Source organism: Schistocerca serialis, chromosome 11 (genome assembly GCF_023864345.2).
Source record: "Schistocerca serialis cubense isolate TAMUIC-IGC-003099 chromosome 11, iqSchSeri2.2, whole genome shotgun sequence".
Lineage (NCBI taxonomy): Eukaryota > Metazoa > Arthropoda > Insecta > Orthoptera > Acrididae > Schistocerca > Schistocerca serialis.
Genome location: NC_064648.1, coordinates 82,525,662 through 82,551,678, shown reverse-complemented (window position 1 = coordinate 82,551,678; position 26,017 = coordinate 82,525,662). Strand labels below are relative to the sequence as shown.

Below are 26,017 nucleotides of genomic sequence, written 5' to 3'. Positions count from 1 at the left end.
TCCAGAGTTCCAGACAGCCACGGCTGCTGGACAAGAGGCAAAGGCGTAGGGCGCCGTGTCGCACTGAAACTCACTCTGTCACAAGTGCTGACTTGCATGGTTTTCGCATACTTGCGTTCCACGAACACTGGTTGTTTCTTTGCAGTGACGTAATCAGGAACGCGTGGTTTCCGTGTCCGACAACTGTGGCACGAGAATTCTGTTGGAATCTACACGGGCACATCGAAACACCGCCCAACTGATTGTGGGGCCGTTTTCCGTTCGTTTCGCGTTATTCTCGCTCAAGTTATCAGCGATTAGACGACTGTAACGAGTAATAAAATAGTAAACACTCGACACGCTAATGTAGCACACTATTCGCCAGTCGTACCGACCCTAATTTTTTAAGGTAAGACACGGGAGGAGTTTCTTGACGTTGCTCTGTCGCGAGTCACGCGACAGACGAGAGAAAAGCGTGCAGAACGACACCCGCCGCTTCCGAGTAATCCAGCAGAGCCCAGCTGCCCGCCTCACCTTCCTCTGGTGTTGTCGCAGGGCGGCACGACTAGACGGACGGCAAGCTGCTGGAAGACCGGCTGCGCCTTCAGAACTGGGCCGCCGTCCAGCAGCCGAGCGCCGCTTCTCCAGCGACTGTTCCAGAACTGGCGGGGCGGCGGCTCTGACGTCACGTGACCCCCTTCCCCCCCACCACTGCCGCCGCCACCCGTGGCCTTCGCGCCTCGTGCAGCTTTTTATTTCTTTTTTTCCTAGAAGCGAGCACACGCAACGCTTCCTGCCGCAGAACGCCGCATTCCGAATAAAAAATTCCGTCCGCCGCTTGACCCCACAACCGCTCAGCCTCGCTCACTCACGAGACTGAGATCGTAAGCGCCTACTTTAATACCTCGAGGCCCTACTTTGCAATTTAATGCAAACCGTGCTCTACACAGTCCACCCTCCTTTTTGGTCGATACAGAAATTAGCTACACAACGCCGTATGTGCAAATCGGATACGATCGTCAAGGCAGCAGCAATTCATAGATTCAGAGCGTATCCTTAAACACTTTAGTTGCAATTCCGGCATTACAAGTCCGTTTAACTCTAAATGGTCGCCGCTTGCATTTCCCACAGTTCTTTTGATTACAGTGTTGCACAGAATGCAGCACATAGCGTAATTGGTATGATCTGGGCATTCATTTTAGCCATTCAGTTGACTGTGTACTGCTCTGGTATCCATGCAAGTGCTTAAACTTTTCTGTCTGCTCCCTTGTGGTGAGCCAAGTACGGCGGCCGCAACGGATATTTTGTGGCAGCAGTATCTGCAGTAACCGTCATTTTCGCACAGCTTATTTATCAAAGTTTGTAATAAGAGGGCGTTACCTGTGCCGTCATTGGCCCTGGCAATTGCCGTATCCGGTTTTACACTATCGGCGCTTTGGTGCCGCATTTACTGCCTTTATATCGAAACTTAGGTCCAAAGAAAAAAATCCACGAAACACTTAATATACCTGCGCAATTTCTTACAAAACAACAACGCAAGAATATCGTTATACCAAAACGCCATCTCCACAAGCTGAGTCTTAGTCTAGCGTCAAACACCAAGTTTAATTTCTGCCACTTCAGTGTAACTGCAGTACGGTCAACAATGTAGGTCAGCACACGAAAGTGTTAAAGTCGTATAAGTTTTGTACACTCCTGTCTGAAAAATTTCGTTCCAGAAAAGCCACGTTTATAAACTTTTGCATCAACTGGAAACACTGTACTATTCGTCATGTAAAGACTAGGTATTGCCTCTGATACTGTGAGAACAGAGCCTACCACACCAATTACTACACTTTTTTCAAGACCTCCTCAGTGACCTCTGCTCGTGTTGAGACAGTATTTGACTGCCGTGTCCTCTACTGAGTCCTGACTACTAGACCGACGTAAGGGGTCGTGGGTTCTCTCCCAGCAGTTGCTTTCCTGCTCAGAAATCCGCGCCCCGCCGTGGTGTGTAAGAACGTGCCGGTATCTGCTGGACCGCGGCCACACAGGACGGACCTAGGAATATTTTTGCATTCTTCATTATTATTCACTATCTTTGTTGGTTCGAGTATTTAGCTTTGCTGCCACTCGTTCTCGGCCGACGATAAACTGCTACAAAGATAATAAACCTCAAATGAAGATTTCAGTAATAAAAATTAAAAATCACCTGCCTCATCTTCATTTCAAGTAAACACAATTTTTCCCTCATTAATCTCGAGTCCAATAGAAAAAACTTAAATTAACATTTTTAAAGACACCTAGGAAACAGAGATTACAAAGACGATAGTAATTCTCTTTTAGCCGCGTTAGAGAGTAACCGTCCACAAATACAACTTGCATGTTTTACGTCTATCTAGGTGGAAATGATCGCTTGCATATTTTTTATGTAAATAAAAAGAAAGAGCAAATAATCTGTACAGCCAACAGGTATAAAGAAATATGCAATACTAATTTTCTTAATAGGAAAAGAAAAAGAAACAGCTGTTTGAAACTGATAAATACGGAAACTAAAATTGCACCTCTGACTTGGCAATCAACTTGTTGGCTTGGAGTTGGAAAAATGTACAAGACAAAAGAAAGAAGGCATCAAGGTCGAGGGCATATTTTATTGAACTGTCAGTAGAACAATATTTGATATCACGATATTTGACTAACTATTCAGCATTTCTAACCGTAAACAAACGAGTGACTGAATCATTCGTGAGTTACATTATCTGTACAAGCCACCGCTATAATGACGGTCCAACTGCCCTTAAAAGAGCGTCACATCACCAACTGTGGCATTTCGAAACTTTTAATCGGAATTTTACGCAAGGAAAGGAACCACACTTGAATGATACTGTAAGTGGACTATTGGTCGGAAGACGTCAATTACAAGTTATTGAATACCAACACTGATAGCTCACCATACGCTAGGTATTTTCGTGTTACAAAACACTGGTATATAAATCCCTCAGCATTATTTTGCAAGAAGAATGAAGCCATTGGTGCAGTGGTTTTTCATACTCGAGTCTGCACAGAATGTAGTTCTAAATCTAATTTTGGAATTCAAAGACTTACACGCAACCTCTTAACGCTACCTGGATCTTTGTATATGGACACGTCAGTGAGAAGCGAAACTGCGCAGGTTGCATGAACGTACATAATTAAATTGTGTACCACAAAGGAGTAATATGGGTCCGATAAACGTAAGCAAATACTCACAGTGTACGTACGTAATCGTTGATTGCCTACGGGAAGATTCCCGACAGTAACGTACACAGTCTATGTACTGATATTAAAGTAGTGCATTGAGTGTTAAGCGCAGTGTGGTCAGGAACTACCGAAGTGGTAGTACATTCTGTGAATTAAGTATCAGGCACTGCAGTGATTAATTATAGAGACACAGAAGTACTTTGATTGTAAACATTGTCACGGGTATCCTTGAAAGCAGATTGTGTGTTCTGAAATTATCTAGATCATTGAAAGAATCCGTAAATACAATTTTGTCAAGAGATCTGAGTAAAAATCAAAATAATTCTTGGCCTCACATAATACCAGCAAGCGGATCGAAATCACCAGTTGGTTCGCTCAGTGACGTTACCGGCGTAGGAACAAAGGACGACAGATAGAAGGCGGAATACAGAGATACCGTAAATGAATGACTCGTTTCCCGAATTCTAAATTTTCCGAAGTATTACGTGTACAAATACGATTGGATAGCATTAAGAATTCAGCGCCTTGCCAAAATGCCGACAAGGAAACGGGAGACTTTTCGCGTGTTGGGAGATGCGAGGTATCTGACCAACTGTGGCAGCTGCAACCGTTGACGGGGGGGGGGGGGGGGGGGGGGGAGGGGGGAACGAGATTTTTGTACGCAATCCAAAAACGTCAACAGCAGGCGCAAGCCGCCAACTCTAAATACCGCAGCAAAGTGTGTGGAAGACCGTGCGTCGGCGGCAACACTTGGAACCACACCGTCTGCATCTCGCACAACAAGTAAAAGCTGAATGTTACGGCCGGCGCCTTCAGATTTGCGCCACAGTTGGGGATGGGCATTTCGCCCCCACGCTGATACTCGGCAACGAAGCAATTAACACTTATCTGGAAAGATTTATCTCCGCAATGTGAGAGAGTGGCGTACTGGAAGTCCTCATGGAATTGCCTCTCTTGAACGACGTCCGCCGAGGGTTAATGTTTCCTGTGAAACGTCACAGACGAATCTGAATGCGCCGTTTTTATTCTGTAAAAGAACTATGGCGAGTGCCTCTTACTTCCGTATGTTGCAGTTGTAGTTGTTTCCACAACAGAGTCCGGATTCAGGAATTTCATGTTCCAGCGAGACAAGCCACCCCTTATGGGAGCATCGATGTCTGTCGCTACCTAAACGACGAACTTCCGCATCGCTGGACTGGCCGTGGGGGTGGAAGGTGATGTGGCTGTGTTCGTTTGGACCTCCGGGTGGCCTGGCGTAACGCCTTGTGACTTTTTCCTTAGGGGGTTCATTGAGGGCCGTGTCTACGTGCCGCCACTGCCGAGAACACGGGAACAGCCCAGACAAGGCGGCAGTGTTTGTGTGCTGGCCACTGGCAGGGTGCTGCTGCGTGAGGTACGCAACGATCTTGGCCACCGCTTGCGTTAGTTTCGAGTCACCACAAGGGCACTCGTAGAGCACTGGTTTAGTGAAAAATGCGAGCTTGGTCAGTTTACGGTTACGTTCACGCATCCATCGTACACTCCTGGAAATTGAAATAAGAACACCGTGAATTCATTGTCCCAGGAAGGGGAAACTTTTCCATTTCCAGGAGTGTATTTCTACACGTGATAATTCGCTAAGTATGGATCTCTGAAAACGAATTAACAGTTTAGAGTATTTTCCAAGTTATTTGACAGTGGAGGATCGTAACATGGCTCCTCCTTTCAGTCTTCGCACTAACGCCGAAATGGCAGGCGTGAAGTGGTTGCGGAATACAGATTCATCTGGAAACGCACACCGGTGGAAAGGCATGTGGACCGCGTGAGGTACCCGCAGTGTTCCACAGGGGCTGTGCGGCAGAACTCGCTCCCGTCGCAGCAGCCGTTCACCGCAGGTCGCTGGCACCAGGCGACTGAGGAAACTCTGGCCACTCCCGTTCCCAATGAAGGTCAACGGGCAGATCAGAACAACGAGTCTGCAGTGCCGTCCGTCCGGAGTCCTTTCATGGCCCGTGTCGGCGCTCCATCCTGAAGACTACGCGGCAGCCACAGCGGCAGACACGCGGGCCGCACCCGGCTCTCTTGTGTGCCGACGTACAGGGCGTGGGAGTTGTCCCGCTGCCGCAGGGAAAGAGGTTTGCGAGCGGTTACCCTGTCACTGACTGGTCACTGACTGGTCGCGTTATGTCGTTCGACTCCTCTGCAATGGCTGTTTACAATGGTACACAACAGTTATCAAGCTCCGCTGAAAAACTGCTGTGTGTCCTAATTCCACAGCTGTAAGTATTTATTATGCAATCAGAACATTCGCAACACTGCCCACTGTAACTAAAACCGCTGCTCGATTATTTTCAGTCGTTGTGGACGTCCTACTGGAGACGTTTCTCTGCTGCCGTACACTGAACATGGGTGAAATTTCTAGTATAAGCTTATCGACTAGTTCCAACGATGATGTCCACCAAAGATACACCTAACATACATACATGCATGCACTTATCTTATTTTGGCGTGATCAGTGTGTGTGTACTGTGTCACCAGTAAGGATATTTCGTATCAAAAACTTACGTGTATTTCATCATGTAACATACAGCAAAGTCGTCAGATGTAACATTCATATAATTTATGCCAGGTCACATTTCCTGCATCTACATGAGTGGTGCAATTGACTCTTAAAAGCCTGGCAGAGGGTTCACCTAATTACATTCAGACTGTTTCTTTTCTGTTCCACTTCCCAGTGACACGCTGCAAAAATGAACACACAAAATAGGAGAAATGAAGAGTTACCGTCGAAAGATTTTTAACACGATGAATAATCTCACTATGTAGGTGCTAGTTAGCAAAACGTTTTCGCATTCGCAGGGCGAAGTCGGTTACTCAAATATCGTGAAAAGATCTCGCCGCAACGAAAACGCATTCTTTTTAATGATTGCCACCCCAACTCGCGTATCATACGCGCGACTCTCTCGCACAGTTTGGGTTAATACAGTTTTTTCGATATCCTCAGTTAATCAGATCCGGTAAGCATCGCTTATAGCGCACCACAACTCCAGGAGAGGGCGGACAAGCGTAGTGCAGGCAGTCAGTCTCTTTCGGTCTAGCTCTTTAGACCTATTAGCTCCACTAAGCGTTCCGCCAATAAAATGCAGTCCTTGGTTCGCCTTCTCCACAACATTCTGCATGTGTTCGGTACTATTAAAGTTATTCCTAACTGCAATTCCCAACTATTTATGAGAATTTACTGTCTTTAGATTCGGGTGATGTACTGTATAAGTAATTTAGTCGGTTGTGTGGATGACGTCACTCTTTTCATTATCAATTCCCACTATCCGCACCAACGGGTCATCGTCCCCCCATCATCTGCACACAATCTAAGATCTGTCCGCCACTCGTGGTCTCGCGGTAGCGTTCTCGCTTCCCGAGCACGGGTTCCCGGGTTCGATTCCCGGCGGGGTCAGGGATTTTCACCTGCCTCGAGATGACTGGGTGTTTGTGTTGTCCTCATCATTTCATCATCCAGAAAAGCGTTTCTGAAGAAGAGAAATTTGTTAGCATCGAGTATAGATTTAAATGTCAGGAAGTCGTTTCTGCAAGTATTTGTATGGAGTGTAGCCATAACTTTCAGTAACTTGTCTCACCGTTTTCAAATGTCATAATGCTTTAGAAATGGATTACAAGACTATCATTACAGACACTCAAATTTTATCTGCGATGTGGATTCATCAGCGCACCTCACAGCATAGAATGTCAACATGAATCACGAATTCTGCTGAACTTACCCTTTGCCAAGTATTCTCTGTTTTGTGAAACAATTAGATCTTCAAAAGAGCAATTTGATAAGTGACCCGTAAAAACAGAATTTCAATACAATTCTGAAGGGTCGATTATGTTTTTACTGTGTGAGATGATTGGAGATCAGTTCCGAAGTAGTTCACGTCTCCACAGCTTGTAAAAGCACTTAATGGATTTTTGATAAACTAAAACCGGTAATGGTTTTGTGTAATTAAATTTTACGTATCATAATTGTGGTTGGCTGCTGTACTTAAGTTATAATGCTTATAATTCTGCTACAGCCTAGTTTCTTTTAATGTTTATTTTCGAAAACCTAGCGATAGAAGGAGGGGTTCACTGCGCTATCGTCACCACATTAACTTTACTGTTATTCAGAACGCCATCACTAATCGACATGCGTTGCCACTGCATTGAAAAAAGGCACGTTTCTTCATGATCTTTGCACCAGAAAGTCAGACTCTAGCATTCATTACACAATTCAGAAGCCATACTGGACGTTACCGGTAACTCGCGTCTTAAATTAGGCACAATAATATATTATTCTTCAGATCCATTTTGTTTCTTTTTGGACCACTCGGCCAATGGACTACCGAAAATTTGAAAGCACACGAAAAAGGGTCTCTTAACAGTGAGACGCAATAAGACAGAGCAAACGAAACAAAACCGTGGACGGAACAGCCCGGTCTGTACTCGGCTGGGACGTGGGGACTCCCCCGGTGTGCCGTGCTCACGTGCCAGGGGCGTGCCGGGCTGGCTGGCTGCACCGACGCCTCTTCTTGCACAGGCTGCGTGCGTCCTGCGCACACAGGTGGAAACGTGCCTCTACACTAGGGACGAACGGTGCCCAATACTCAAAAATACTGAACCTGCCGATTCCAACAGTTTAGATCCAGGACATCAACAATACACTCTTCCAAATCGAACATATAAGCGCAATAGCAAGAATTACTGTTATTACGATGTACCATTTCTTTGGCTCCGCTAGCTGACCACCACACTGTCACCTGTTAACCTAACCTAGACCAAGTGATTTAAAATGGAATGATCATATAATGTTGATCGTCGGTAAAGCAGATGCCAGACAGATTCATTGGAAGAATCCTAAGGAAACGCAATCCGAAAACAAAGGAAGTAGGTTACAGTACGCTTGTTCGCCCACTGCTTGAATACTGCTCAGCAGTGTGGGATCCGTACCAGATAGGGTTGATAGAAGATACAGAGAAGATCCAACGGAGAGCAGCGCGCTTCGTTACAGGATCATTTAGTAATCGCGAAAGCGTTACGGAGATGATAGATAAACTCCAGTGGAAGACTCTGCAGGAGAGACGCTCAGTAGCTCGGTACGGGCTTTTGTTGAAGTTTCGAGAACATACCTCCACCGAGGAGTCAAGCAGTATATTGCTCCCTCCTACGTATATCTCGCGAAGAGACCATGAGGATAAAATCAGAGAGATTAGAGCCCACACAGAGGCATACCGACAATCCTTTCGACGATCAATACGAGACTGGAATAGAAGGGAGAACCGATAGAGGTACTGAAGGTACCCTCCGCCACACACCGTCATGTGGCTTGCGGAGTATGGATATAGATGTAGATGTAGACCTCGGGCTATGCAACACATCACTCTTCCACCACAGCCTACATTACAAAAAATAATGTATCAGCCATGTAAACATCACTGCGTTTTGCTGTATCTGTAAGTGTCTATGACGTCACACAGCACATCATTACGCCACGGGGAAATGTCTACTCCTGGAATCGGTGGCTGCGACTCACTCCAGTTTGGACAGCCGCCCGTACCGGAAATACGGGTATGTGCACAACGTGTCTACATCTACACGGATAATCTGCAAATCACACTTAAGTGCCTGGCAGAGGGTTCATCGAACCACCTTCACAATTCACAATTCTCTATTATTCCAATCTCGTATAGTGCGCGGAAAGAATGAACACCTATATCTTTCCGTACGAGCTCTGATTTCCCTTATGTTATCGTCATGATCGTTCCTCCCTATGTAGGTCGGTGTCAACAAAATATTTCCACATTCGGAGCAGAAAGTTGGTGATTGGAATTTCGTGAGAAGATTCCGTCGCAACGAAAAACGCCTTTCTTTTAATGATTTACAGCCCAAATCCTGTATCATTTCTGTGACACCCTCTCCCATATTTCGTGATAACAAAAAACATGCTGACTTTCTTTGAACTTTTTCGATGTACTCCGTTAGTCCTATCTGGTAAGGATCCCACAGTGGTATTCTAAAAGAGTTCGGACAAGCGTAGTGCAGGCAATCTCCTTAGTAGGTCTGTTACAGTTTCTAAGTGTCCTGCCAATAAAACGCAATCTTTGGTTAGCCTTCCCCACAACATTTTCTAAGTGTTCCTTTCAATTGAAGCTGTTTATAATTGTAATACCTAGGTCCAAAAAATGTTCAAATGTGTGTGAAATCTTATGGGACTTAACTGCTAAGGTCATCAGTCCCTAAGCTTACACACTACTTAACCTAAATTATCCTAAGGACGAACACGCACACCCATGCCCGAGGGAGGACTCTAACCTCCGCCGGGATCAGCCGCACAGTCCATGATTGCGTCTCAGACCGCTCGGCTAATCCCACGCGGCCAATACCTAGGTACTTCGTTGAATTTACTACTTTAAGATTAGACTCATTTATAGTGTAACAGAAGATAGCGAGTTCCTTTTAGCACTTATGTGGATTACCTCATACTTCTTGTTATTTAGGGTCAACTGGCACTTTTCGCACCATTCAGATATCTTTTCTAAATCGTTTTGCCGTTTATTTTCATCTCCTGATGACTATTAGCCGATAAACGACAGCGTCATCTGGAAACAAGCCAAGACGGCTGCTCAGATTGTGTCCCATATCGTTTATATAGGTACGGATCGCCAAAGGGCCTATAACACTACCTTAGGGAACGTCAGAAATCACCTCTGTTTTAGTAAATAACTTTCCGTCAATTCCTACGAACTGTGTGACCTCTCTGACAGTCAATAACTGAGACAATATTACATAAGCACGCAATTCTACTACGAGCCGCTTGTGTAGTACAGTGTCAAAAGTCTTCTGGAAATCCAGAAATACGGAATAGTTTTGAAATCCCTTGTCAATAGCACTAAACACTTGATGTGACTAAAGAGCTAGTTGTGTTTCACAGGAACGATGTTTTCTACACCCATGTTGACTGTGTGTCAACAGACCGTTTTCTTCGAGGTAATTCATCATGTTCGAACACAATATATGTTCCAGAGCCCTGCTGCATACCGACGTCAACGATATGGGCCTGTAACGTAGTGGATTACTCCTACTACCTTTCTTGAATATTGGTGTGAACTGTGCAACTTTCCAGTCTTTGGGTGTGATCTTTCGTCGAGTGAACGGTTGTATATGATTGTTAAATTTGGAGCTAATGCATCAGCATACTCCGGAAGGAACGTAATTGGTATACAGTCTCGACCAGAAGACTTGCTTTTATTAAGTGATTTAAGTTGCTTCACTACTCCGAGGATATTTACTTCTACGTTACTCATGTTGGCAACTGTTCTCGATTCGAATTCTTTTGTGAAGGCATTTCGGAAGGTTGTGTTTAGTAACTCTGCTTTGGCAGCACTGTCTTCGGTAGTATCTGCACTGTTATCGTTGTAAGTAGGCTGTTTATGTTTTCTTTATGTAAGTAGGCTGTTTAGGTTCTTATGTAAGTAGGCTGTTTAGGATTTCTTATTGGTAACGCCACCTCTGTATGAAAATCACTGGCTGTGCTGTGTGCAGTCTGTGGCTGCTTTGCATTGTTGTAATAATCGCCATTGTAGTGTTAGGCAGCTGGCTGTGAACAGCGCGTAGCGTTGCGCTGTTGGAGGTGAGCCGCCAGCAGTGGTGGATGTGGGGAGAGAGATGGCAGAGATTTGTAATTTGTCATGAACTGCTATATTTATATATGATGATATCAAGGCAAATACATTGTTTGTTCTCTATTAATATCTTTCATTTGCTAACTATCCCTATCAGTAGTTAGTGCCTTCCATAGTTTGAATTTTTTATTTAGCTGGCAGTAGTGGCGCTTGCTGTATTGCAGTAGTGGGAGAAACGAAGATTATTGTGAGGTAAGTGATTTAGTGATTTGTGAAAGGTATAGTTTAATGTTAGTCAGGGCCATTCTTTTGTAGGGAATTTTGAAAGTCAGATTGCGTTGCGCTAACAAAATATTGTGTGTCAGTTTAAGGACAGTCGTGTATAAATTGTTCAAAGGGGACGTTTCATATGTCGACCCTTAGCCTAGGATACCTCACTGGAATCTTCTGATTTTTTTCTTGTAGTTTGTGTAATTAGTGTAGATTTTGTTTATTGCTAGCGCGTAATTATAGTGAGAATTTCCTTTGTAGTTGTAGTTTTTCATTGTTGTACAGTAAAACAGTTGTGGCATGCATGTAGATTTGCAGCAAGTTTTTCGCAGCTGCGCTTGCAATTAACTAAATATTATTTTCAGTGCTATGTTAATGTGTTCTCTTATTTTTGCTCTTCAAATTGTGCTTTTCTGCGTTGTCGTGTGAAATAGTGTGACAATAATGGCGTGTGAAAAACGTAATACTAGGCTCCAAAGTAAACTGAGAAATGACAGTGAAGACGAAAGCAGTGTGATAGCGCCGCAGAGTAATGAATTATCAGACATTCAAAGTAGTAATTTGGTAACTGTTCATAGGGAAATGGAGCAGGCGGCAAACAATGGCGTGGACAGTGAAACAATTAGTGAAGAGGGACGCATTATCGATCGATCGGTCGGCAACAGCTTGTCTCAGGAATCGGGAATGACAGGACACAATTTTGCGAATACTGTAGACTCAGGTTTTGGGTTCTCGCCGTTTTCTCAAATAAGTCAAGACACATTTTCTGCATGTCAAAATGTCAATGTTGCCGGTGCAAATTCACTGCCGAAAAGCACTGAGGAACATGTTTCAGACACCAGTGCATTGTTATTACAGTTAATGCAACAAATGGGACAAAAGCTACAAAAGTTAGACACAACACTTGAACAAAATCAGAAACAAATGGGACAAAATCTTAAATGGAACAAAATCTTCAAAAGTTAGACACCACACTTGAACAAACACGTGAAGATTTAACTACTGAGTTACATAAAATCGAATCGAAATGTCAAAAAGTCTGTAACGACGTAAAAACACAAATTTGTGAACATTTTCAACCTATTTTTTCGCGGCATGAAAATGCATTACAGAATCACGAAGCAGCCATAAAAGAACTGCAAATTATTGTTCATGAAAATCATGAGACCTTGCAAGCTAAAATTGACTCAGTTGCATCTACCGATTCGGTTACGCAACTTGCAAAAACTCAGGAAAACTTAAAGGACACAGTAGAAAGACACATGGAGGAAATTAGTTCATTATCAGAGAAAGTAGTTGAACTTTCGGATCAGCTAAATAATTTATCTACGAAGGTAGATGATAATCTGAATGACACAAAACCGGTAGTCTTTAATAACACAGAAGAGAGCGAACAAATTAGGAAACTGAAACAAAATCTGAATCAAATTGATACGCAACACCAAAGAGAAATCCGGGAAGTACAAGATCAGCTAACACAGGTAATACAAGAATTACGTATTTCAGAGGACACTCGCGCCCCAATAAGGGAAGAGGGACATAGAAATACGGAACAGCCACAAAATAATAACATAGGGCATTTCGGAAGTTATGAAAGAAATCGGCAATGTGCACCGAATTTTGAGTTGGAACCGCCGAAGCGACGTAACAATGACCGACATGCGACTCGCCGACATGATGATTTTGACTATAAGCTGTTCATTACTACACGTAAATTCAAAACGTTTAAGAATTCTGCCAATGACATTCATCCACAAGCGTGGCTCCATCAATTCTCTCATTGTTTTCCTCCCAACTGGTCGTTAGAACACAGATTAGAATTTATGTGTGGCTACTTGGAGAATGAACCAGCTGTAAGAATGCGATCGGTAATTCACGATTGCCACAGTGAAGGAGAGTTTTACCATGCCTTCCTCTCAGCATATTGGTCTCAAGCCACACAAGACCGAATAAAACATAGCATCATAATGATGAAACGTTTCGAACAATCTGAATTTTCCAGTCTTATGAAATATTTTGAAGACATGTTGCACAAGAATCAGTACCTGTCAAACCCATACAGCCCCTCAGAACTCATCCGCATTTGCTTAATCAAACTGCCTGAACATTTACGACATATTATTTTGGCAGGACGTTGCAAAGACGACATTGAAGCATTTCAGGGACTCTTACAAGAATTAGAAATTGACACTGACAATCGCGGAACGCGAAACCAGGAGCACAACAATTACAGGTCACATCCGTCGCAATTCCGCGATGAAAGAAGTAATAACTTGACACGACAAGGCTATTCTCACAACACAAATCGTGACCAAAACAGACACCACCCGTATGACAACCGTTGGCAGAGTAGTAATAACTACAGGGAAAGATCACCTCTCCGTGGTAATGACTATCACAGAGACAATAAGAGAAACAGACAATATGGGAACCAAAATAAATACTATCAAGGGAGACAGAATAACTTTAGACGCAACGGACCAGCGCGCAGTTACGATTCAGGGAGAAATTCTCCACCATGTGACCGACAAGAAAGAAACTATGAAATCTACCGACATGACGACAGACGATATGATCGTAACGACAGACCTGAATTGCATCAGAACTGGCGGGATTCAAACAGAGCAGGGCCCTCTCGTCACGGTGAATTTGTAGAAGTTAAGTCTCCAAATCCCAATAACGACGCGCGCCAACAAAGAGACAATAGGCAATGACTCACACCGCTGGCAGCAACAAAACGTACTTATGAAACTGATGACGCAGCTGCCGTAGCTAGTAATTACGTAAAAATGGAAGACATTAGGGACATCTTACTCCAGGAACACGACGTAAAACTTAACAACATTGCATATCCTGTGATTCACATTACTGTAAATGACGTAAAATTTACGGCAGTACTTGACTCTGGCAGTCCCATCTCAGTAATTAGTGAAACAGCCTTTAGCAAATGCAACAAATCGAACGATTGCCCCACACTTCCGTTACGTAAGATTAAATTACAAGGTGCAATCTTTGGAAAAAGTGTAGATGTACACCAACAAACCAACTTAGAATTCTATTGCCAAAGCCACAGCTTCTCTATGAGCTTTCTCATTGTTCCATTATTGTCGACGGAAATTATATTGGGAGTAGACTTTTTGAATGAATACAAAGCAATCTTAAACTTTCACGATGCTGAAATAGGTTTGGAGAAAGAAGGTAAGTCAATAGCTTTGAAATTTGAAGATTGGCTCTCAAACCATGACGAGGAAATTAATCGGCTTTACCTCCTGTTAGACAACAGTTCGGAATTTTTGACGGAACTTGACGCTAACAATCATTCTGCAAGTACTGACAGGGATGATATCGACGGCGCATTTGACACTAATAAGTTAATTCAGAATAAAATTCAAACAATTGAGAATTGTAATGACACTGATAGGCAGGACCTTTGAGATTTTACAAGCACATTCCACAGTTTTTACTCACAAAACAGGAACAATCAAGGGATTTCAATACCAATTTCGTGTTCGTGAGCATACTAAATTTTGTGTTAGACCATATGTAATTCCAGCACATTATAGGGACCGTGTTAGAACAGAAATACAATCTATGCTCGACGAGGGCATTATTGAGCCTGCAGTAAGCTCATACAACAATCCATTACATGTTGTTGAGAAGAAAAATGGATCGATCAGGCTTGTCTTAGATTCGAGACAAATCAATACGATCATTATTCCTGAAACAGACAGGCCGCAAACGTTGGAAGAACTTCTTCAAAATTTTAATGGTGTAAAAGTGTTGTCTTCCATTGATCTCCGATCCAGCTTTTATCAGATCGAACTTCATCCAGAATGTAGAAAATACACAGCTTTCCTTTGTTTCGGCGTTTGTTATCAGTTTCGGAAACTTCCCTTTGGTTTGAACATTTCTTCAGCAGCATTCATTCGCGGGCTAAATTCCATATTACCTGAGTTCTTAAAACGTCACATCACCTTATATGTGGACGATATTCTAATAGCAGAAGCTTCATGGGAACTACATAATCGCATCCTCAACAGTTTGTTACGTATTTTTGCAGAATCTGGAATTACAGTTAACTTGGAAAAGTCTGAATTCGGTAGGACAAAGGTGAAGTTTTTGGGACATATTATTTCTTCTGAAGGCATTCAGCCGGATCCTGAAAAGTTAGAAGCAATCAGAGCCATTCCAGTTCCATCCACAAAAGGACAAGTCCGCAGTTTTCTAGGTCTCGTAAATTTTTACCGTCGTTTTCTGAATATGCAAATTCTTGTTACACCAAAACTTTGTTCTCTCACTGGAAAAAATACTATTTGGAACTGGGACGAACAAACAATTGGAATTCAATTCTTTGAAAGAAGCGTTACTTCACGCGCCAATCTTAGCTCATCCAGATCTGTCACAAGATTTCTGCCTTAGCACGGATTCTTCTAAAGTCGGTCTTGGTGCCCATTTATTTCAAGAAGCCATAGAAAATGACACTACCATTCAGAAAACCATTGCTTTTGCTAGCCGAGTGCTAACCAAATCTGAAAAAAATTATTCCGTTACTGAATTAGAAGCTTTAGCTATCGTTTGGGCATTTAACAAATTCCGTTTCTTTCTTTCTGGTAAGCACGTAAAAGTATACAGTGATCATCGTGCATTACAATTTCTTATGTCTTCAAAATTAAATCATGACAGGTTAAAACGTTGGGCATTGTTTCTGCAAGAATTCCGCTTCACAATAGTCTACATTCCCGGCAAGGAGAACATTGTTGCGGACGCACTGTCACGCGCACCGGCTGGGCTTGAGAAAAGTACCACAGAAGGCAACCTCGAGAAAAATTTCAGTATTCTTTACATTCAGAAAGTCGCCTTTGAAAACTTCATCACCACATCTTTAAAGGTCATTGCTCATGAACAAGATAAAGATCCGATTTGGAAAGACATCAAGAGCAAATGGCATGAAAAGACACACACACAGATTCGGCATTATTATCTGGTTAGAAACAACATACTCTTCAAACGCTGCACTGTTGATGACAAGCTATGGGTACTTTGCATTCCAGACGATTTTGTTAATAAGCTCATTTGGTACATTCATTTCAGCTACGCACATTTTGGCCCACGAAAATGTTATCATATTCTTCGAACGACTTGTTATTTTAACAATATGGAAAAGCGAATTAGAAGAGTCTTGTCTATTTGTAAACTTTGTCAAAAGGCGAAACCATCTACTGTCTCACATCGTGCTCCGTTGTTTCCTATCATTCCTTCTAAATTAAAAGAATTTGCTGCTGTTGATCTCTTGGGACCGCTTGTCAGAACATCTAATGGATTTTCGTACTTTCTAGTCGCTGTTGAACTTGCTTCAAAATTTGTTTCTTTCACTCCGTTACGTAAAGCCACTGGACAATCTGTATCCAACGCCTTTGTTAAAAATTTCTTACGTGAAGTTGGCCACGTTGCTAAAGTCATTTCAGATAACGGACCGCAATTTAGATCTGCTGTTTGGTCACGCACGCTTCGGAATCATAAAATCAAACCTGTTTTTATTTCATTGTACTCACCACATTGCAACCCGTCTGAACGGATTATGAAAGAAATCAATAAGCTTTGCAGACTTTATTGTCACAGAAAGCATCAGCATTGGGACAGATATCTACAATTATTTCAAAATGTGCTGAATGAAATGCCTCATGATTCCACTGCTTTACCACCTACTCTTGTACTGAAGAATGAAGAACCACCGAACAGAATCAGAGAGCTTGTATCTTTCCCGAATACACGTAAACTTCGACACAAAGACATAATTGATTTGGCTCTTAAAAATATAAAATCTGCAGCAGACAAAAGGAGAAAACTACACGGTAAAGCAAATGCAAAGAAGTTGTATATTGGTCAGAAAGTTCTCATTAAAGCTCATTCATTGTCACATAAGAAGAAACACTTGAGTCACAAATTCTTTCTAGTTTACAATGGACCTTACAGAATCCGACGCATACCACATGATAATTGCGTTGAAGTTGAAACTCTGCGTACTAGGAAGAGTAAAGGTTTACACCACATTTCACATGTAAAACCGTTTATTGAAAGATAATCTGCTTTTTAACTTAGTCTTTGTCATAAAAATTTTCGCTTCACATTACTAATATGCTTTGTCAGACTTAGAATCTGTTAACATACAACAATGTTTGAAGTTAAATATCCAATCAAGAACCAAGAGAACTTATTTAAACAGAAATGACGAATGCATTGTTATAGTAAACAGACGTCACAGTGTTATTGTGTGTGTACATTCTTGCTTGTTTGTTGCACGATTACGTAACGACTATAAGGCTCACATACTTAGAACATTTACCAGTACTGCTAATGAGATTTTAATGCAACATTTTGGTTACCTGAAAATACATTCTGTATTTAAAGTACTTTCTGTGAGATACCAGATGACACAGTGGTTAGTTTATGGGACAGCTACACGATTTATATCACGACGTTACTAATGTGTGACAATTTACATTGTTGCTTTTGTGGAGTATCTGTTTTATATCTGCACAGTTTTTCTGTATTATTCTGGAAAGTAAAACATGTTTTAATAGTAACTTTTGTGATATAGCTACAATGAGACAGCCTTTTCCGTAGCACAACAATACGTTACAGCACAGTAATTTCTTCATCACAACAATAAACATAATAATTATGATATCTATACACAAAGCATTTCACTTTCGTTTCTGATGGGGTAAGTACATTGACTTCTGCAGAACTTAGCTTTCAGAGGACAATAACTACGACACTTTCACAGATATTATCTTACAACAAGATGCACATTTAGCGCTACAGGACACGCATTTGAGAGATTTTGTACTTAAGCCATTTATTTTTCAAGATTTTTGAATTACAAAGAAAGTTTTCCGTGATATATTTCATTCTATTGCTGTAATCTGTAACACCTGAGGGTATAATTACATTAATCCTCAGGGGGGTACACACTTACTTTGTGTACCATGTGTGTGGCAACCACAAGGAACCCTAGCTAATATGGTATTTGCTTATACAACTTTACACATCGGTACCATATTTCTCTAACACACAAATTACACAGCTATCTGATCATTTAACTGAGAGAGACAAACATTTTTTTTACTACGTCAGTGACAGATGTTTACGTAATTACACAGCTGGATAACTTCACACTTATGAAACTGTATTTTGTCTGTGCATTGTAAACTGTTCATATTTTTTCGGAATCATTGTGATACTATGAGAGCTTTGAATGATGTATTTGGTATGAGATCATGATTTTAAAGTACGTTTGAGGCAGCTGACACTTTTGAAATGAGCAGAGAATTTTTTTAGGCTTAGAAATTATTGGAGGAAGCTACGACGATTTTGAGATTTGACTGAAGTGTTATGATGTTATTATTACGACGACGATGTGTATTATGTTGTTGAGGAATGTTTATTATGCTACGTATTTCTCATGATGAAATACTGAAGAAGTGTCGACGAATATGTATATGTATAATGAGATAAGGAATAATGAGTAGTGTTTAGGGACTCTGATTTATGAAAAGGATGTTGGAAACCAAGAAACGTACTTTAAGAGTTATGAAATGTGTGTGTATATTCGTGAATGTATTACAATGCAGACGAAAATTTTTTTGGACACTGTTATATCAATAGCATTTTGTTTCTACAGATTTGTAACGCAAATTCTTGACCTGTGAAATATTTTTATATGAGACTGTCACTGTAGCGGTAAATATTTCCGTACGAAAGTTAAGTGACCACCTGCACGTAATGCGTCGCGGGCACCCAGCTGTGCCAGTTGCCTGGAGGAAAAGCCATTATTGCGAGCCCTTTTCAGCGGCACAGGTAGAAAAAAAAAAAAGGGGACGCCATTAACCTCGCTTCTGACATTCCTTTGTAGAAAGCATCGCAAAAACGACACGGTCGAACTTGAAAACATATGATTACACTAGCTCTTAATTTACGATATTTACTGAAATGCCTAATGAAATGACAAGAAATATTTTTACATCTGCACACCTGATTATGACAAGCGTCTTTCTACGAGAGTTGAGAGAGTTTCTACTAACTTATGAAATGTCACATGACTACTGAATGATATTTTTATACTTTGCTTTTCGTAGTTGCTTATTTCATTTGATATCTGGTTTCCAGCTGTGTTGCAGCATTGCTTTTATTAAATGAAATGCATTTGCTAATGTGAACACTTTCTGTCAACAGATCTATTAAATAATTATTTTATGATCCACATTCTTTAAAAAAGGAGCACTTGGAAAGGAAAGAACAATAAGAAGGAACTAGTAACAGTAACACATAATTTTCTTTTCAAGTACATGGTAATATTTCTTTTACAATAAGTTGTTGTGGTGCACCACTTTAATTACATAGATATTAAGATGTGAATATACATTTCCCTTATCTGCATTGTTGTTTTTACTGTAATATTTTTTCTGCTTGAGCTATGTCATGTTTAGATATAAGCTGCTGTTTGCCAGGCATAGTGCTACTGAATTTTAATTTGTGTTACTCTGCTAAGCCAGATTTAATGCTGCTTGCTTTGCAAATTTGAATTTTTTTGTCATTGCAGTTTGTGTTAATTGTTTTGTGCTGCTGCATTGCCTCGTCCCTTAGTTTAATATCTGAGCTCAGTAGATTTAAGTTAGCTTAAGAGGGGGTAGACTATATAAGAAACGAACTATGGAGAATAGGGGAAGAATGCTTTGAAAGTTACATGAAAACGGTTTGGGCCTAAATGAGTATTGTACAATGAGCCATATTTATTTTGAAAGAAATATGAATAGAATACAGAAAGGAGGTATAGATAGGACTTTTTGGGAATAATGACGAATGAAGGGAGATCTCCGAGAAATAATGCAAAATACTGCAGTACAACAAACCCTGTCCTTTCTTTTTGTGTTATCCCACTATATGTTTGTGTACCCTTGTGTATTTGTTTTCTTCCTGTCTCTGTGTAGTTTCATAGAATTTTTTCTTCTTTTAATATTAAGCTACATTCACTATGATGAGGAATACTGTTATCCTCGAATATAATTGGCATTAATAATATGTTATTTACTTTGTAAAGATGTTAGACATTATTAATTCTGTTCTGTTTAATGCTCATGTGTGAAATTGATGTTTCAAAAGTTATTCTGATCTTTTATGTATGTACTCATGTCATAATTCCTGGAACACTGACGTATATGTTATTTCTATTCTTTTGTAAAGCTTGTACTACAAATGTTCTCTGTATTGTTATGTTCTTTAATGATGTATTTTGTACCTTTGTTATTGTATTTTTATGTTACCAAATTGTAATTGTTACCAGTTCTTCAAATTAAGTTACATTTCACTGCACACGTTTCTGTTGGTCATAGTATATGGACAATATGTGAGAAGTAGGGACTGTTAGTGTTTGCACGTGTGTTACTAATTCAGCAAGGAACTGGATAACAGCATTGCTGGTTCTGAGGACAATTCCAAACACTTTGTGAGTGCACAAGTGGTGGTTTATGGACTTGCTATATTCTCTGCAAGACTCTTCGATGGTGATTGTGCACCTGCACAGTCGCAACAGATGGCTGCTGGCCATTTCTACAAGGACTACAGTGGGTCTACACCTTTGCTGACTCACCAGTACCATTATTTCTACAAGGCCTGTAGTGGGTCTGCACCTCTGGTGGCCCACCAATACCGTAATCTCTACCAGGACTACAGTGGGTCTGTTCTGTGATGACCTACCTACCAATATTCTTCAAAACGTCGAATGACTCTGCTGTGGGTTTGCTCTGTTGTGGAGCATTACCTGTCTGCATGTCAAGAGTCAGCACTGTTTTTCCGTTGGAAGGACAACACTACTTCTTCAAGACTGCATGGAAATCCACTACTTCTGTGTGCATTTTCTTTTACTGCTCAGACTTTGAGAAAAACTCTGCATTTTTACTGTGATGAATCAGGACTGTCTTTATGGACTGTGAGAAAATTTTAGCTTTTGACCAACGTTGTATCAATAAGTGTGTGCTTTTTATATCTTTGTTACTGTAATTGTGAAAAATTTTTGTCAAATCTGTATTGGCCAGTGCCCAACACCATTTGTAAAAATTTTTTGTGGGGAGCATGGGGGCTATGTAAGTAGGCTGTTTATGTTTTCTTTATGTAAGTAGGCTGTTTAGGTTCTTATGTAAGTAGGCTGTTTAGGATTTCTTATTGGTAACGCCACCTCTGTATGAAAATCACTGGCTGTGCTGTGTGCAGTCTGTGGCTGCTTTGCATTGTTGTAATACTCGCCATTGTAGTGTTAGGCAGCTGGCTGTGAACAGCGCGTAGCGTTACGCAGTTGGAGGTGAGCCGCCAGCAGTGGTGGATGTGGGGAGAGAGATGGCGGAGATTTGTAATTTGTCATGAACTGCTATATTTATATATGATGATATCAAGGTAAATACATTGTTTGTTCTCTATTAATATCTTTCATTTTCTAACTATCCCTATCAGTAGTTAGTGCCTTCCATAGTTTGAATCTTTTATTTAACTGGGAGTAGTGGCGCTTGCTGTATTGCAGTAGTGGGAGAAACGAAGATTATTGTGAGGTAAGTGATTTAGTGATTTGTGAAAGGTATAGTTTAATGTTAGTCAGGGCCATTCTTTTGTAGGGAATTTTGAAAGTCAGATTGCGTTGCGCTAACAAAATATTGTGTGTCAGTTTAAGGACAGTCGTGTATAAATTGTTCAAAGGGGAATTTTCATCGTGTAGAGAAGGCATTGATTGTTTCTTGCCGCTAACACACTTGACGTACGACCAGACTCTCTCTGGATTTTCTGCCAGATTTCGAGACAGTTTCGCTGTGGAAACTGTTACAAGCATCTCGCATTGTAGTCCGCGCTAAACTTCGAGCTTGTGTAAAAGATCGCCAGTCTTGGGGATTTTGCGTCTGTATGAGTTTAGCACGTTTGTTTCGTTGTCTCTGCAACAGTGTTGTGGCCCGTTTCGTGTACCAAGGAGGATCAACTCCGTCGTTCGTTAATTTATTCGGTATAAATCTCTCAACTGCTGCCGATACTATTTCTTGGAATTTAAGCCTATCTGGTCTACACTTGTATTATTAATTTGGAATGAGTAGAGATTGCCTCTGAGGAAGGCGTCAATTGAATTTTTATTTGCTTTTTTGAATAGGTATATTTTTCGCTTATTTTTCGAGGATTTAAGAAAACTGAAACGCACCAGGAAATTCAGAAGAGTTTCTTTTCTTAACTGACCAGATACTAAATAATTAATGACCAAATGGACCACATAGGCGACAGCAAAATTTTTACGAACCGCTTTTCGCCAACAGAGGCATGAATGTACTGGGTGCTTATAAATAAAGCCATCTAGTCATGGAGGTCCAATGTGGGCTGTAATTGGCGTCTAACAACGAAGCTTGGTAGGTATGCTCTCGCTGTGCAACATCTCGCCGAAGTCTCCGGTGCTCATACTGAACGAATTGTGAAAGTGGCGGTTAATAATAAAATCAACATTCTGCCTTTCTCAACTTGTTTCGCCCTTGCTGCCCACGTTCCGTTCCCAATCCATTACTTATAGAAACATTTCCAAAACTGGAAATAATTTCTTTCTAGTGTAAATCCGTTCCCCATTGACGCATCAGTACAGCTACCGAGCTTCGCGGCCATACGACAGCTAACGGCCCACGCCGGACCTCCTCGAGTGTCTGAACGTCTGAGTGTGGCCACCCAGTGTGGGAGCCAGCCCCCCCCCCCCCCCCCCCACGCCACTGCCACAGCCTCGCCACCGTCTCCACCTGAGTCGCGGTTACTGCCGGCCCAAGTACCGTGTCAAGCAGCGCACTGAGAAAAGTTACACAACTGTCACACACCTTGCTCGTGGACAAAACACCTAAAGAATTAAAAGCACCAAGAAACACTGTACACACTCGTAAGACGTAAAGTCATCTTAGTCCCTTATCATGGACAATCGATGTGTAACAAAGCTTGGATTCCACACATTCGCCAGTAACTGGCGGCCTTTTTATGAAACTTTTTCTGCTGCGGCTACTGTTCATCCGTCAACGTCACATTTCGACACGACTAATCTCGCTACACACGAGACATTTTGGAGAGATCTCTAATACAGTGTGCATCAATTGCGTTGCATATTTTCTGATAGACCAGTATAAATACGAAAACCGCCACACAAACTTCAACGTCAAAAGAGTGAAAGCAATTTGGAGCACCGATATCGGAGTAATTATTATTCACAGAATTCGTGCGACTTATCAAATCATCCTGTCCCTGCGACAGGGAAGAAAACTTCGAAAACCGGTACATCAACACACCGATTGTCCAAATTGAAAATTATATAGTTGTGGTACTCAAATTTGCGTTTTATGGCGATGTGCACTCTAACTGATACACATTTTCAGCACTGCGTCAATAAGACGTTAGTGCCAGCCCGTAATTCCGAAACAGAGACTTAACAACGATAATGGGTAAGGCTTCAGTAACAGTAAGTGGCTAAACGAAGTATTTACTATAGGTTTCAGTCAAATATAATTAGCAAATCTCTCTACAAATGTTACCATTCTGACGTGATTCACTCCTCTGACGGAAAGCGACAACAGAAATCTACCTCCACGTTCGGTACTACAGCACTCGAAATGAGAAATTAAATCTCTACTCTACCGTCGACAATAGCCTGCACACAAAAATTTACACTGCACTTTAATCGTGTCATTTGAACCTCAAGTACAGAAGTTGGCGACAGTTTCACAATCGGTAATACTCATTCTTTCGTCACTTACGATGCGATTGATGCGCAAGCACGACAAGCCACGCAGAACACGACGCGTCTCAAAGAGATCGTCGATGCGTTGCTTTGTCGGCACACCGTGCTCTCTTATCAGACAAATATTAACACGAGAACGGACAGACAAAGCGCTGCAGCGTCGTGTCGTGCAGAAAAATTGTGGTGTGTTACCGCTTCCCTTTCATCAGGAATCTCAAACTAGCAGACGTGACGTCACAGAACGATAAACAACAATACGAAAGGTTTACTTCAAGAGGCACAAACATTACGATAAGTTCTCAAGAATTTATCAACTACTAATCAAATCTTCGCCTCAGTCTAACCAGGATATTAAGCAAAGCAACAAATCGCTCTCGCATCGCAATCTCTACTCCAGAGAATTGTAAAAGTAGTGAAATGAACGCGAGTGCTGCGTTTCATGGCCAGAAGCACGTCGGCATGGCGCCACGTGTTGTGATCCGCGAGTGGACTACACAGTATTCGGAATGGCCATGCACAAAACAACTTCCGACGTCTGATTACTTTCCAGACGATTTAACTTGTGTAATACTTGATGTTAAGCCTGTAGGCGAGAAAAAGTTTAGGGACAGTTTGAAATTATTCTTAACGTGTTTTCCAAGTCGCCAAAACAAAAGCCAGTTTTTCGCACAGCTAAACGTGTGACGTCATAACTGTAGGACGATGTTAATTTTGCCGACACTTTGTATGGTGTGTGTGGACACTGTCTGCAAACTGTTGGCAATATAAAGTCAGTTGTAATGAAGTAATAAACTAAAACGTTAAGTCTGATGCGGGAGGTGACCGCATGAGCGGCGAATATGTGCTACTTCACGTGTGTGTGTGTGGGGGCGGGGGGGGGGGGGGGCGGGGGGAGGTTACCGAAAAATATCTTAAGTGTTTTACATGTCGTCTGGAGTTTATTGCAGAAAATTTTAACTGCCGTCATCCTGAAAGACTGGCTGAATAAAGTCCGCGTATTTCACCGCCATGACTCACGTCACCTCGTGACACGCCAAGTTACTAACTGTGGTAGTTATGTTACTGTGTGGACCCCGTAATGTCAGATTATACCTCTGAATGAGTATGGTAGGATAACATTTTAGATGTTTAATGTCGGCAAAAGTAAGCGAAATATTGAAAAACAAATTTTTGTCATCAATGCAAACTGCTAGATAGGCAACCTGTAATCGCCCTTCGGTTCCAGGCTGGCGGTCCAGTGTGACAGACAACCACGGCTGTTGGAACCAGTGGCAGAAGACGCCGTTTCGCCATAAAACTCACCTAGTCACAAGTGCCGAATTTGATGGTTTTCGCAAACTTGCGTCCTACGAACATAATCAAGAACGCGAGGTTTTCATATTAAATACCTTTGGCACGAGAATTCTGGAGAAATCTACACTGCCACATCGAAATACTACCCGAGTGAATGTGGCGGTATTTTTCATCCGTTCTACATTATTCTCCCTCAAGTTTTGACCGGTTAAAAGGCAAGCCGATAAATAACCAGGAATAAATTACTGAACACCCAAAGCAACCTAACACCCTGTTCGCCATCCCTTTGTTCGTAGCCATCGTGATTTTTAAAAGTAAGACAATATATTAGGGGCAAACCACCCTAAAGCGTGCAGAACATTGGCAGCTTCTAGAAATTCCAGTAACCAGGAGCAGGCCGCCTTACCTTTCTCTGGTGTTCTCGCCGAGAAGAGAGATTTGCAGAAGCTCTGAAGGCAGGTCGCACGCTCTTCTCCTCTCAGCCGCTCCCTCACAACTGGGCCGCACAGACAGCCGGGGCGCGCGGCTGACCCCACCCAGCTCTGACGACACGGGGCGGTGTTGCCAGCTCGGCCCGCGGCAGGCGAGGGAACGGCTGCGGCAGGGCGGGAGAGGCGTCGACGTCGATGTCGGCACGGCCGGGCCGCCTGCGTCCCATCCACGCCACAGGCCGTTCATCTCGTCCCGCGCTATACAGCTGGTAACACACACCCCCTCCTACATGGGCCTCTCAAAACCGGATTTCGTAAACCGATTACCAAATACCACTTCCGGTGAACGGAAAGAGGGAAAGAAGACGCTTTATTTTGGTCACGGGTTGAGGACGGGT

At 42.1% G+C, this 26,017-nt stretch overlaps 1 protein-coding gene across 1 annotated transcript in view; it reads right to left on the bottom strand.

Annotated features, from left to right (window-relative positions):
• The window catches only part of LOC126426681 (ankyrin repeat domain-containing protein 1-like), a 115,300-nt gene extending 89,617 nt beyond the window's left edge, over positions 1-25,683 (bottom strand). The window contains exon 1 of the mRNA XM_050088572.1: positions 25,595-25,683. The gene's annotated coding sequence lies outside the window, so the exon portion shown is untranslated. The remainder of the gene's footprint in view (positions 1-25,594) is intronic.
• Positions 25,684-26,017: the final 334 nt, after the last annotated feature.